General features: G+C 43.8%; 1 protein-coding gene across 1 annotated transcript in view; it reads left to right on the top strand.

Annotated features, from left to right (window-relative positions):
• Window positions 1-1,700: 1,700 nt before the first annotated feature.
• Window positions 1,701-12,694, top strand: part of FOXN2 (forkhead box N2) — a 146,971-nt gene continuing 135,977 nt past the window's right edge. Inside the window, exon 1 of the mRNA XM_078649646.1 lies at window positions 1,701-1,948. The gene's annotated coding sequence lies outside the window, so the exon portion shown is untranslated. The remainder of the gene's footprint in view (window positions 1,949-12,694) is intronic.

Genomic DNA, 12,694 nt, shown 5'->3' with positions numbered 1-12,694 from the left:
AACTCAATTAGATGGGATGTACTGATATTGTCTTGACGGTTGCTAGGCTTTGTGGCCACCCACAAACTGTGGAAAGGCATGACCAATCGGAACAGAAAACATGACGCATAGTATATACCCCGTTGGACCGCACAGTGCATTCCGATAGAGAAGCACTCTAGTAGGCCCCTGCTTGTGCCCCAGGCGCACTTAAAGGTCACGCAATGGAAACAAAGTGAAGCGAGGAGAGGTGGCGTAACACATAAAGCTGCCGACCTTGGAGGTGGAGAGCAGAGTTCGATCCTCAGCTTAGGCTGTATTAGTTCTAAATAATTAAAAGAAGATCCCTGGCTGGGCTGTATATTAAATAAACCCATCAGTAATATTAAATAAACCCATCAGTAAAATTTCTGTCTAGCAGACTTTGACTATAACCGGACCAAAGAGCCTTATCTATCATAGGCACTCTGCCCCACAAGTTCTCACGTTATCCCTGTGGCCTGAAGAAGAGAGTGGGGCTTTTAATTAATATGTAATGCTTCAACCTAGCAGTGCCACTCGTGAACACAAAGAGGCACTTTTGAATAAACACCTCGGTAAAATTACTATCTAGTAGGCCCGAGACTAGAACCCTGGTCTGCAGAACTAGAGAGGCCGAGCACTGCCCAGGTGAGCTACGGAGCTTCTCCCACATGGTGGAGTTAATAGGGGCGTGAAGAGTATGCTGCCACCCGTCCGCCGGAGGGCCCCGCTCCCGATGCCACTGCTAAGCAGCACACATTAAAGCTTTTAAAAAAAAATTGTATATAGCGCTAACGAGACCCGAAGGGGTTAGAGCGCTTTACATGAGCACATGTTGAGTTAGAGACGGACACATTCATGTTGTTAGGCACGGGGAGATTAAGCATCCTGCCGAGACTCGAACCCGGTTTCCCAGCCTCCACTGTCAGTGCCTGAGTTTCGCAGGCTGTGCTTAATGAAGGTGGGTGCAGGCTCAATGCTGGACCAGATTCGGGGGCGTTCCCGAGAACAGGCTTTCGGCTGACGTAGCGTGACGTAGCCAAAAGCCAAAAATTCTCGGGAACGCCCCCGAATCTGGTCCGAGATTGACGGACAGAGCCTCCTCCCAATGGCTAGCCTCCATTTATGGAGCTAGCCAATGAGAGAGTGGGGACGGTCCAGTCCCCACACACAGATATCATTAAGTTTTTCCTAGCGTATGCGTACTTCGTACGCATTGGCTAGGCAAAACCTACAAAATGGGGCACATGTGCAAAACCAAACTTCTTGCCAATATGGATAGGCGCCACCCCTTCCGCCTAGTAGACGCCCATCTAAAATGACCGTCGTGAACAACTGGGCTTTAACTAAGAAAAGCGCTCCTCTATGGGTAATGAATGTGATTGGTCTCCTTTAAAAGCCAAAGCAACTGATCTGAGAAGAACATGCATCAAAACTAATGCACATAAAAACAGACACGTACTAAGTGAATACAAATGTTTCTCTATATCGTTAAGATTTCAAGTATTGCGTACCTTACTAATTTATTCAGTCAACATACAATTGCTCTAATAGTCCGTACATTCTTTTTATTTTCAATAGAATCATCCCCCAAAAAATGTAGTCCAAGATGGATACTTAGCTGTCTAAACGACAGGCCCAGGAGCTTAGCTCGGCATTCGCTGTCCTCTTTCTATGTCTACTGTCACCATCTTCCCATTGTCCGGATGCAGCGCTTGCTTCTTGCTGGGGCCAGTGGGTGGCAGAGGTGTTGCCTGGCGGCTGTTGGCGCGTCAGCGCAGCTGTCGGGGCGGAGCTAGCGGTGGCGGCTAGAGCGCCCGGTTGCCATGGAGACTGGCTGATGTGGGCGTGGCCGTGCGCGCGCGGTGGTGCGGGGAGCAGCTGCTGGTCTGTGACACATAGACACACACACGGACTGTACAGAGCGCGCGGGACACGCTACATGTCTGTGAGTATGTGCATTGTGTCTGTCGGCAGGGGCTGGCTGCTGCTTTGCGCCCCTGGGGCGTCCTGGGAGGCCGCGGTACTGTAGAGTACGGGAGGGTGACAGCGCTGCACCCCAGGGGCTGGGTACAGACTGCGGCTGTAGACGCTTCGGATGTCCGGGTGCTGGCCAAGTGGTGAGGGTTGAGGCAGAGAGGGCAGTGCGCGCGGGAGGGTGCTGCCTGAGCATATGTTGTGAGGTTGGTGGGTGGGGTGCTGGGCTTAGAGCGCATAGGCTCGATGGCTCTGTGTGTTGGCATTCAGCGTGGTCTGTGGATGGGGTCCGCGTGGGTGAGGTCTGTACACTGTGTGTGGGAGTGCTCTTGGTGGAGTGGAACTTGAGGTGTTATGACTGAGGTTTGGGGGCACGTGGATGCTGATTGGTAAGTGGGGTGTGCAGCACATGCACTTTGTGGTAGGCGGTGTTGCGACCAGGGTGCATGCTCGCAGTGCAGTGTGTATGGGAAGCAATGCAGGCGCTGACAGCAGTGCGTCGGGTGGCCAGGCAGTGCCGTGTTCCGCATTGTGTGCATGGCTGGCAGCTGATACTTTGATACTTCTTTGGGGCGAGGATAGCTGTACTTGGACGGAGGTAGTTGTGCAGGACGGAGGTGGGTGGCAGAGCGTGTAGTGTGAAGCTGGGCTTGTGTGCTCTTGCTGCAAGCATTGCTGGCTGTGCTGGTTTTAACCCTGATCGTGTGAAGTCTTGCCATGCTTTTGCAGGGAGGGCATGGCGTGCTCGGTGTTTGTACATAAAAAGTGCACACTCAGCCTCCCCCGCGTTCATGGGCCGCACAGTGCACATGGGGGACGCTGGCCGCCCTCAGCAGCTGCCCGGAGTCAGGCGGCCCGTGCCCGAAGTGCGCCGGCAGCTGTGCTTTGTGCAGGGGGTGACTCCTCCCCGCCGCACAGGGAAGGGCAATGACCCCCTCCCTCGCCTGCGGGTGACAGACACGTGCTCATGAGAAGTGCATTCTCGGCCAGGACGGGCCCCCGAAAACGCGCTGCCAAGCATGCATTTCGAGGGAAAGTTGAGGCTCCGGTTACACGAGGTTATCACTGCACTGTGGTGGCCTAGCTCAGCAGCCTGTGTTCCCTAGAGTAGACCTACCGTCTGCAGGGGAGGGTGCCAGATCACAACTAAGATTGACAGTTGTTAAGGAGCGTATCTATATTTAACCACATTACGCTATTTATTTTCACTGTCCTGACTTTAGTTTCAAACATAATTAGATGTCTGTGCTGGTATGTTGGCTCTCCTTTGTGTTTCGGTATAGTTTTGTTAATGTTATTTTGTTAGCCTGTTTTTAAGACCGTCCCAAACAAACTAGAATACATTGTCAATCTGAATATATTATATACATTTGTGATTGTTCTAAAATTCTTGATTGTTTTTAAGTTGCTCTCCATTAGTTAGATTTTTTTCAGTATTAATCGGCTAATACAGAAAATGAAATTATTCTTGACCTGCAGAGTTTTCAATCAGAACAAAGTAACATGTTTTCTATACTTTTTATCGCTGGTATGCTATATAGGGCAGATTATTTGAAGTGATTTAACTTGAATCCGAATAGTTTCGCATTGATTTAAGGGTTGATCGTATGGTGTTTGTGCTCTTGTAGGCTGTTTATATTGTATATGAGAAGTTGCATTTTCCCTAAAACGCCCCCATGATCTCTAACCCTGAGCGCTGCTTTTGCTTCGTGCCTGCGACTTTCCATTCTGGCTTGCCTAAAGGAAGGGTTGCTAAGAGACACCAAACGTTGCTTTGTCTCATAAAAAATATGCTCGCTTCTTAGTATGGCACAGTGACTAACTGTCTTCCCCCAGGTGCCTTCTGCACTGTTATATTTTTAGATCCGATTTTGGTGGTCTACTTTACCCGCCTCTCACCAAGCAAGAAACGCATAAGAGGCTTCCGGGTCAGTGACGAGGTGTTCGTATGACCCGACGAACTCCAACTTTTACCTCGATGCATCACAAATTCTGCCCGATTTACGTAGAAGTGCTGTCAGACGTACGAGCTGGTCACCACGTGACCCAGGCAGGAAATGGGTGGATGTCTTAGTGCCATATTTTGTTATTGATCCTGGCATTATATTTAGTTTGACATTGCCGCAAATATTTACTTCTTCTTTTTGTTTTTTATACTTTTAGCAAGAATATTCCAACCAGTTTTACAATATCGTTTTTTTCATTAGAGCGCACTTTCACAATCAAGAAGTTGCCTTTTGTAATTGTTTTTTGGGCTAAATAAGCCTTACGTTTCTTAGCGTGTAGCAGAACTTTTGTTGATATACAAATCTCACTGATTGCCTTTCGTGCCCAGCTGAGTTTATATTTTTCATTGATGTCCGTTGCACTCTCCACCCTTGGTTTCTATTGTGTAGGTGACTGGATAGGGCTATTGTTATTCTTATACATATTAATCCAGTATACGTTTTTAAAGATACACATTCGTTTTACGAGAATAGTTTCTTAATCTTCGGTTCTGTGTGGCTCAGCTGTGTTTTTGACCTCGGTAACCCTAGCGTTAATCAGTTTCTATCCGATATCCCAAAGCTACATATATAGCACATTATTGAAAGTGGTAATGCTGATGGTTAAAAATACTGTGCTTGGGGGAAGGGCAGTACTTAATTGCGCGGTGTCAGTCAACTTGACACAATCTAACAATTGCGTTTAGTAAAAACTTCACCAGTTACTGGGTGCTTGGCTGTGCACATAGTTTAAGGCAAGTGTTCTTTATGTCCCTGTAATAAGACATTTATGCATTTATTTCTTTTTACATAAATCCTTCAGGCATAAAGGTACGAATCGTCCCCTAACTTAAACAAAAATTGGCAAGGACCATTATTTCGTCTACTTCTTGTCTCGCTCAGATTGTTACTTAGCTTGGACTCCTTTCTACTTTTCTTGCTCTCCTTTCGTCATTTGCTCTGGAGACTCAAATGAGTAGTAATAATTCCCTCCCTCCAGGATTACTCCAGACCTGTTCCCTCATTATATTCGTTATGCGGCTAGAATGGACTTATAGAGTGAGGGAACTCTTCTGCCTAAGTCTTCACTTGTTAAGTTTGATTGAGAATATTATTTTGCATATGTGTATTTATAGCAGGCATTCTTACAAACTTCTTCTCCTTTCAGTTTCCAGTGTGCCTCTCCCTGCTACAGACTCTGGCAATACAGTTAGTAGGAAGTCCAGTCTGAGTTAAGGCTACCTTCCTGCATTTTATTGTGGTTACTTTTGCATGCAAACTATGGTACTCTGATCTTCAGCTCAACCCTGTGTGAAGATCTCAAGTTTTTATCAAAGGATGTTGAAATCATTGTTGGTGTTTCTACAAGGTTAGTAGTGGGTGTAAGGGTTGCCAGCAATATGGCTGAAATATGAGGTTTATCTTATTCACATAGTACTAGGTTTTTTTCACCACCATTCTTTAAGTTAATGCGACGTTGTGAAGTTGAAGGTTTGTTGGCTGTTTAAGCACCCTGCAATCTTGGAGCTCCTCGTAGTTCAGATTAGGCAGTAAAATCGTGGTTGGATTCTTTTGAGAATTGGATCACATCATTAACCTAATCTTAAAAAAAAATATTTCACCCAGCTCTCTCACTTTTAAGTGTGTTGATAGAAGAGAGTAGTAGGTAGGTCTGAGGAAAAAAATTGTCAAAAGATTTGTTTGTTTTGCAGTTCACCGTGTGCCGTATGTATTGGGAGATTTAGATTCCCATGGGGGTCTCTTTTCTGCAGAAATGTTGTCTGTATGAATACTAATTAATAGCACCTATGTGGAAGTGCCCAAGGGTGCAATGGTCTGTATCTGTCTGGCTGTGATTTAACTATGCCTGCCCCTGGCAATGAAAGTCTGAAAAATGTTGAAGACTGCTTGGTGGTGTGGAATTCGTAGCCCTGGGGCAGGTCTTGATTATACATAGGTTAGTTGTAGCCATTGTGAAGTGCCTAATTACTACGTTGAGTAGAAAGACAAAACATTGAATGCTAAAGGCTACTATATTAAGGCACCAACTTGACATTCTCCGATGTACCTGTTTTTATGTAGGGCTCCCGGTTTTATTGTATTTATTTTGTTGTGTATTTGTTCTAGCTCTAATACACCTATATACCATTACCATTTTTGTAACCAGTGCCCTTCTGCAACTGTTTTAAAATTCATCAGAAAAACTTGTCCCATTGTGTTAGTCTGCAGACCTATTGCCGTAGTAGCCACGATACACAACATCAAAGATCACTCAAAAGAAGACTTATTTTCAATCTTTTTATATTTAAAAATAAATGGAGATTTTAACGTTCAGTTTTTGCCACTGACTGCTGTATGAAAGCATTTTGTGCGCCCATATGGTGTGATTTTTACACAGCAATTTGCGCTTCATTCATAGTTTCGGGCTTTTGGGATGATTGATAATAATTGTGCAAAGCCACACACCCCCACATCCTGAAAACTTTCTCGCTTCTCTGAGTGAGGACAGACGGAAAATTGAAGGGAGGACTCAAAATGTTCCTAATTTGCACCAGATTATAACCAAATGGGCATATTCCTTTATCTTTAATAGGTGTGTAGTATGGGCTCATGTTGGAGTTCTGGTTTGGGTGCAAGATACGACCTAAGTAGTTTGTTTTCACCCCTGAAGCTCTTGAATGTGCATATTTTCCCCGAAATTTCAAATACAAGTTCTCTGTTTCTTTGATAAGACATACAAGAACACGTGATAGTTTCTTTGCTATCCTGGTCTGTCTTCAACAAGTGAGTTGCTGTAATAAATAGCTTTTTTAGTGTAATGCTTGGATCTCTTTGGCAACTCACTCTTTTGAGTGACGACACAGTGGTGTGAAAGAGCTTGTTTTCTCTTCTATACGCCAATTGTCAGAATTTCCTCACAAAATACTTTACTTATAGTTGGTGCCTTTAGAAGTGTGGATAGTGGCCAAGACTGTACGCGCAGACGGCTGTCGTCGCACCGTGGCCTGAACATCAGGGTTCCCGTACCAACTTATATGTGGGCCATTCATCTCCCTCAGTTGTTGAATTTGTGCCCTGTCAGGGAACCAATTAGACGCGCTCTTTCCACATTTGACAGCAAAGTAAGACTAACCTGTATGTTGGTAACTATTTCACACACTGTCTAGTGATGTAGCAGTTTTAAAAGCTATGTACCTTTTAACCTCACATCGATGTCACATCGCTCTGCACACAATAACGTTGCAGACATCGCGTGACCTCTACTCCTTTTCTTTGTGGACCAGGAACTGCAGAGCAAGCAAGATGTGAAAACCTCACTTCCACACCGGGGCATTAATGTATGTGCACAATGATGCTGGTTCATTTTATCAAACCATTTCAGGGTACGACTTCAGATTTTGTACTTTGCATTGAAATGACCTCTTTGTTTTCCTGTTCTCATCCTGCTGGGCAGCTGCACAGTTTCCAGTGCGAGGCCACGGATTGCAAACCAGCATTGCCTGATGCTTGGGCCAGGGGGGTGGTTTGATCCCCCGGGGACCAGAATGCTCCCGTTGTCCTGGATACATGACATCATGTCGCATTGTAATCAAATCCAGGCTGCTCGCTGTCGTGTGCACGGGATTCGAATCTGACCTCCAATCTCAGCAGCCTCTCTTCTTGGGATGGATGACAAAGGAGAAGGGCGTTTTGGCCAACTATCCTTACGCTGAACAGCGGTATAGGAAATCAACAGATTTGTCCTTTGAACATATACAATGAGTCTTTGCATGGGGAGGTATGGCTCCATGTGTGACAAAGGGGATGCCCTCTTCTAGTGACGAGACATAGCCAGGCATTACTGTGGAACACAGTAGTAGCTCACTGGTTGGCATTGTAAAGGAGTGAGATCGCTGAGCAGTAAATACAGAAAATTCTGCTTGTACTTTGAGTTTTTTCCAGCCTTAAAAATATTGTTACTCTGCTGGATATTTTTTCACAAAGCCTCATATTCTTTTTATGAATAGAGCAGTTTCTTTGCTTTCCCTTTCCTGGTACAATTGACATCTGCGGAGTTAATTCATTAAAAGTAATTAACGTAATTAGTTTGTTGCTTGTTTTCCCCCGTGGGGTTTTCTTGTTTTTGGCTTCCTAAATAATCAAGGCAGTACCTGGGTGCAGTGGAAGTTAATTATTTCGTTTCATGTTTTGATTTCGCAAGGCTCTCACTGCATTTCAAGTCATAAAGTTCAAGCCAGGCAAAGGTTGCTCTTCATAATGTACATAATTAAGATAAAGCAGTGCATGGACAGTCGTCCGCTAAGGCAAAAAATGTTCAGAATATGCATGGTAGCTTGTTGGTTTAAAATGTGACTCTTGCATTTGTTCTGGTGAGATTTTATTAGTAAACTTAGTGCATATTCTGTTTACAGCCGAACCATCAACTATCATTCCATGTCATTCAACATATGGGCACTCCTGCGCGTAGTCTTGAGTATTAGCCATATCTGTTAAAACCTTTTTGCCTGCCATGTGTGGACCAGAGAACAGGCCTGCAGGCCAGCGAGGTGGCTGATAGCCCGCTTCTATGAAACAAGAAGTACGTGGCTTAAATCAGTTGTTTGAGAGTGGTGGGCCTTGGAAGATGGGAAACAGCGGAGTCAGCAGGAGCTGTCGGAGAAGCTTCTACCTTCTCTTGTCTTCCCTCTCCTCTGAGTGTTCTTGTGGTAGTGGAAGGATGAAAGAGGGCACAGTCTCATGTATAAGGGAAAGGAAGTTGAGCATTCAATGAAGCAAGTCCATCACATTTCCTGATCTTGTTAATAGCCTGGAATACCCTTAGGGCGTGTTTGGACAAGGCTCCTGGTCAGCCATACATTTCCACTTGCTAAGAAGCTATGTATAGTTTGAGCTCATGCACTTTTTAAATTAAATCGTAGTAAATAAATGCCTGCCTTTCATTGTTTAAAGATCCAGTTATACTGAATGTGTTCTAAAGTGATAGGTTGGTATCTTAACATGTCTCCGGAGAGGAAGTTCCCATTCTTTAACCTATATTCGCAGTGTTGTTTGTCTTAACTTTCATGGTTAAGAAAGGCTATACATAGGTGTGGAAACTAAAATATTTTTCAGTTTGACGGCGGAAAGCCAATGATGCTGATCATTGAGAAACGGGACTTCCTGTAGTTGATAATGTGCCTTTCGGCCATCAGTACTTTTATGGTCTGGGGTTGACAATATTGCTGGATTTTACATTGGCTTCTCGCGCGGTACTAGAGTACCCAAAATGTAGCCTGGCCTCCTTTACGGATGACTGCAGTGTGTCGAAGTGGTCCTGCCTGAGGAGAACTGTGGGTTTCTCCAATGGCATCTGAATGTGAGAGCACGTTGCTTAGCAACTCATCAGCGAGGCGCACCCTCCCTGATGCTCACCCACTCCGTGTCTGCCTTCAGCCGTGCCAAAGAGAACACACAATGTCGGTGCCTTATTAACCCGCCAAAAAATAGCAACATAGCGTAGCTTGTTAACTGCTAGCCTCTTTTGTACATGGGACTCGTGCAAAAAACCATCATACTTGTGATGAAACTGCAGCAGTGCCAACCAGCTGTCTATCGCCACTACAGCAAGAGCAATGCTCGTCAATGAAGCCACAATAAATCGTAGATGGAGTACTTTAATCAGAGTATTATAGTGATTGAGAATGTATAATGTCCCATCTAAATCAGTACTTTGATATTTTTTCTCGTGTGACAAAATCGGTAGTGCCCTTCAGAGCACAAGTGCTGCAAGTCGTTAATTATGTGGAAGAAGTTTCCCGGTAAGGAAAAAAAAACTGAACAAATAACTACAGTCCACATAGTTGGTTTAAGATCTATTTGGGATATTTGGCCATGATTAACTGCAAAGACCATGAGAAGAAGCATTAAACGTTGCCAGAAATAGAGCAAGAAATCAAAAGTTAAAAATCCACTATTTCTAAATAGCAGAAGACCAACTAGGCCATACTAAGAAGTTTTTAGATTCTACACTTTCGATAGAACATATCATGGCCTTCGTCCAGCTATTTCATTTTTGAAATGTGCTTTATGTGATAAACCTGCATGTCTTTTTCCTTCTAAAAGATCTTATAAAGCCACGTCTTTATCTTTCATAAAATACTGCCTGCTCGCCCCTCCCTATACCTCTGATCTGACCATTGTTCTTTATTTACACAGTTTTTTGGGCAAATGACTAGTCTGTCAGTGATTACGACCCTTTATACAGCAGCATTGGTCTCTAACTTCAGAATTTTTTGTGTATTTAGCAATGACAGCTCCCAGAACCAAGCCAATCCATCAGATGAGGATAGGCAGTTTTTCTGCCAGCAACTCATCAGGTTGTGTTTGACAGTCATTCCTAGTGGCCCCTCCTTCCAAACGACCACGCCCCCTTTAAGCAGTGAAGCTACGCCTATCTTTCCTAACAATGGGTACTAAGACCCAGTCAGTGACCCAGTTGCCAAAAACCTGACCAACCCACCACCAGCTCAACAAGCATTGGCAAAGCCGCAAGGTCTGGTGTTGGCCACCATCCTTTTGACTTTGGCATTTCATGTTTTGTTCTGTCATGGTTTTTGCAAAACATTATTGTTTGGGAAGCTGCTGCTGCTCATCAATGTGAAATAGCAACAATTGATAAAATAAAGGAAGGTCCAAAAGGAATTTACACCATCATTAGCAGGAGACAGAAACCGATGAAGCTGAAATGTATCCTGTGAAGAGCTAGTAGAAAGCATCCTGCTATCACTTTAAGCTCTAAACACAAAGGCAACACTAAAGTAATAATTAAGTATACATAAAAGCACTGGAAGGAACTATCTTTTCCTTGGATGTGCTGCTTGTGTGCAGTAGCTGGCTTAATGTGAATGACACAACAACAGATCAGTGGATGACGAGAGAAAACCTATATAAGAAAGTATATTATACATATACTTTTTGTAAAATCAATAGGTCTTGGCCAGCACCAGACCTAAAAAGGTACAGGTTTCTCAGAGAAACCAAATTCTCCTCCCGGACTCCAACCAAAAGAGTGGAAAAAAAGACTTAAATGCTGTGTTCTATCCAGTCACCTTACACATAACTGTTTGTTCAAGTAATCTCCACTTTCAACCTAATATATATTTTGCTTCAAATATTTTAAAAAAAAGTTAGCAAGAATATTCCTGAAGTAGGAAGAATATTTTAACTAGTATTTTTAAACTGTTGTTTTATGAGAAGTTTTTATTATTTTAAACTGTATTCCTTTTTGCAATGATTAAGTGATTGATCGAATACATATTCTTCCATATTCCTGAAGTATACCAACCTTCTTGCTGTGATCTCAAAGCACTTTCACCAAACTAGTAAACTTAAGCATAGTTTATGTTTTTTTAGTCCAAAACTCTGCCTTGCCCATAAACTTGAAGACCACCCTAATATAAAGCATTTATAGATCTTTAATTGGTCATGTGTGTCTCCTCACTTGAAAATGCCACACCTAGATTTAAACCCTGAAGCTAGTGCCCAATATCTAATACACTCCCAGAGGAAACACTGGACTATTTCCCAGCTCAAACATTCCATCAAAGCACATGCTGTTTCCACATCTGTTTGGTATCGGACATTTCCTGCAGCACCTAAATAGGTGTAACCCCTATTATACCAAATTTTCCTTTCTCATAAAAGGGGTATAACTCAGGTGTCAGTGATTCTTTCCTTGATGAACAGAACACTTGATCTTCGCTTAAGATGCTCCTGCGTGTGGTTTCCAGAACCTGATCAGAGTAAACATCCCAGCTCTGCAGTATATCGTAATTTCTTTGTGACTGATGTCTATATATTTAACTTATAACAAGGCTTTTCAGTTATCAAAAAGTCCAATGTGGGAACATCTAGGGTTCTACACGGGTTCCTGGATTATTTACACTTTGTTGCCAAGGCAAAATCCATTGATTTACTATTAGACAAGGGCATCTTTCTTGAGTTTGTCCATGCTGTGATGGAAAAGTCCCTTGCATGGTATGGTGAGAGATGTGCACCATTGCCATGAGTTTCCCAACTGTAATAATGTCTGGATGTTGATTTTTATTTTCATTGGCAAACACAGGTCATGCGTGTGTGCCATGACGTAGGTTTGTCTCATGTAATGTGGTCTTTTTGGACAGAAGGGGTGCTCAAAGCGCTACCCTCCTAGTGGTAATCTCTACTGCCTTTACCAGGAGTTAAGCAGCACAAGCACAGTGGTGGCAGAAAACCACATAGTGAACAGTAGGCGTGAACATGCTTTTTACCTGTGTCACTGGATTGAGGCCTACATGCTCACTCCTTTAAAGTTCTGCTGCTATGTGTTTAACTCACCCGTGGCCTACATTGGTTTGGTGTGCAGCTCGGCAGAGTGCATGTGTGTTCTACATGTGCTTGGGTATAGGTGTGCCTGTGAATGGCACAATACAGGAATGACGCTGTGCTGTGTATTGCATGCATGTTGTATGTATTTGCTGGGTGTATATTGCATGTAAATGGTATAATACAGGGAATATGCTGGGTTCCATTTTGGGAGTCTCGGTTTACTGGGGAAACATGAGGAGGTAGAGGAATCCTCCAGACAGATTTGTGGATTATTGCATTCCTGTGAGCTGGGTGGGACACATGGGAAGAAGGGAGAGCAAAGCTCTTCAGCAGACTTCAAAGGGCGCTCTTTAATTCAGAGAAAGTTCATTAGGATGGGGCCTGGG

Source organism: Lissotriton helveticus, chromosome 6 (assembly GCF_964261635.1).
Source record: "Lissotriton helveticus chromosome 6, aLisHel1.1, whole genome shotgun sequence".
Taxonomy (NCBI): Eukaryota; Metazoa; Chordata; class Amphibia; order Caudata; family Salamandridae; genus Lissotriton; species Lissotriton helveticus.
The sequence above is the reverse complement of the archived record's forward strand: the minus strand, read 5'-3'. Positions and strand labels throughout refer to the sequence as shown.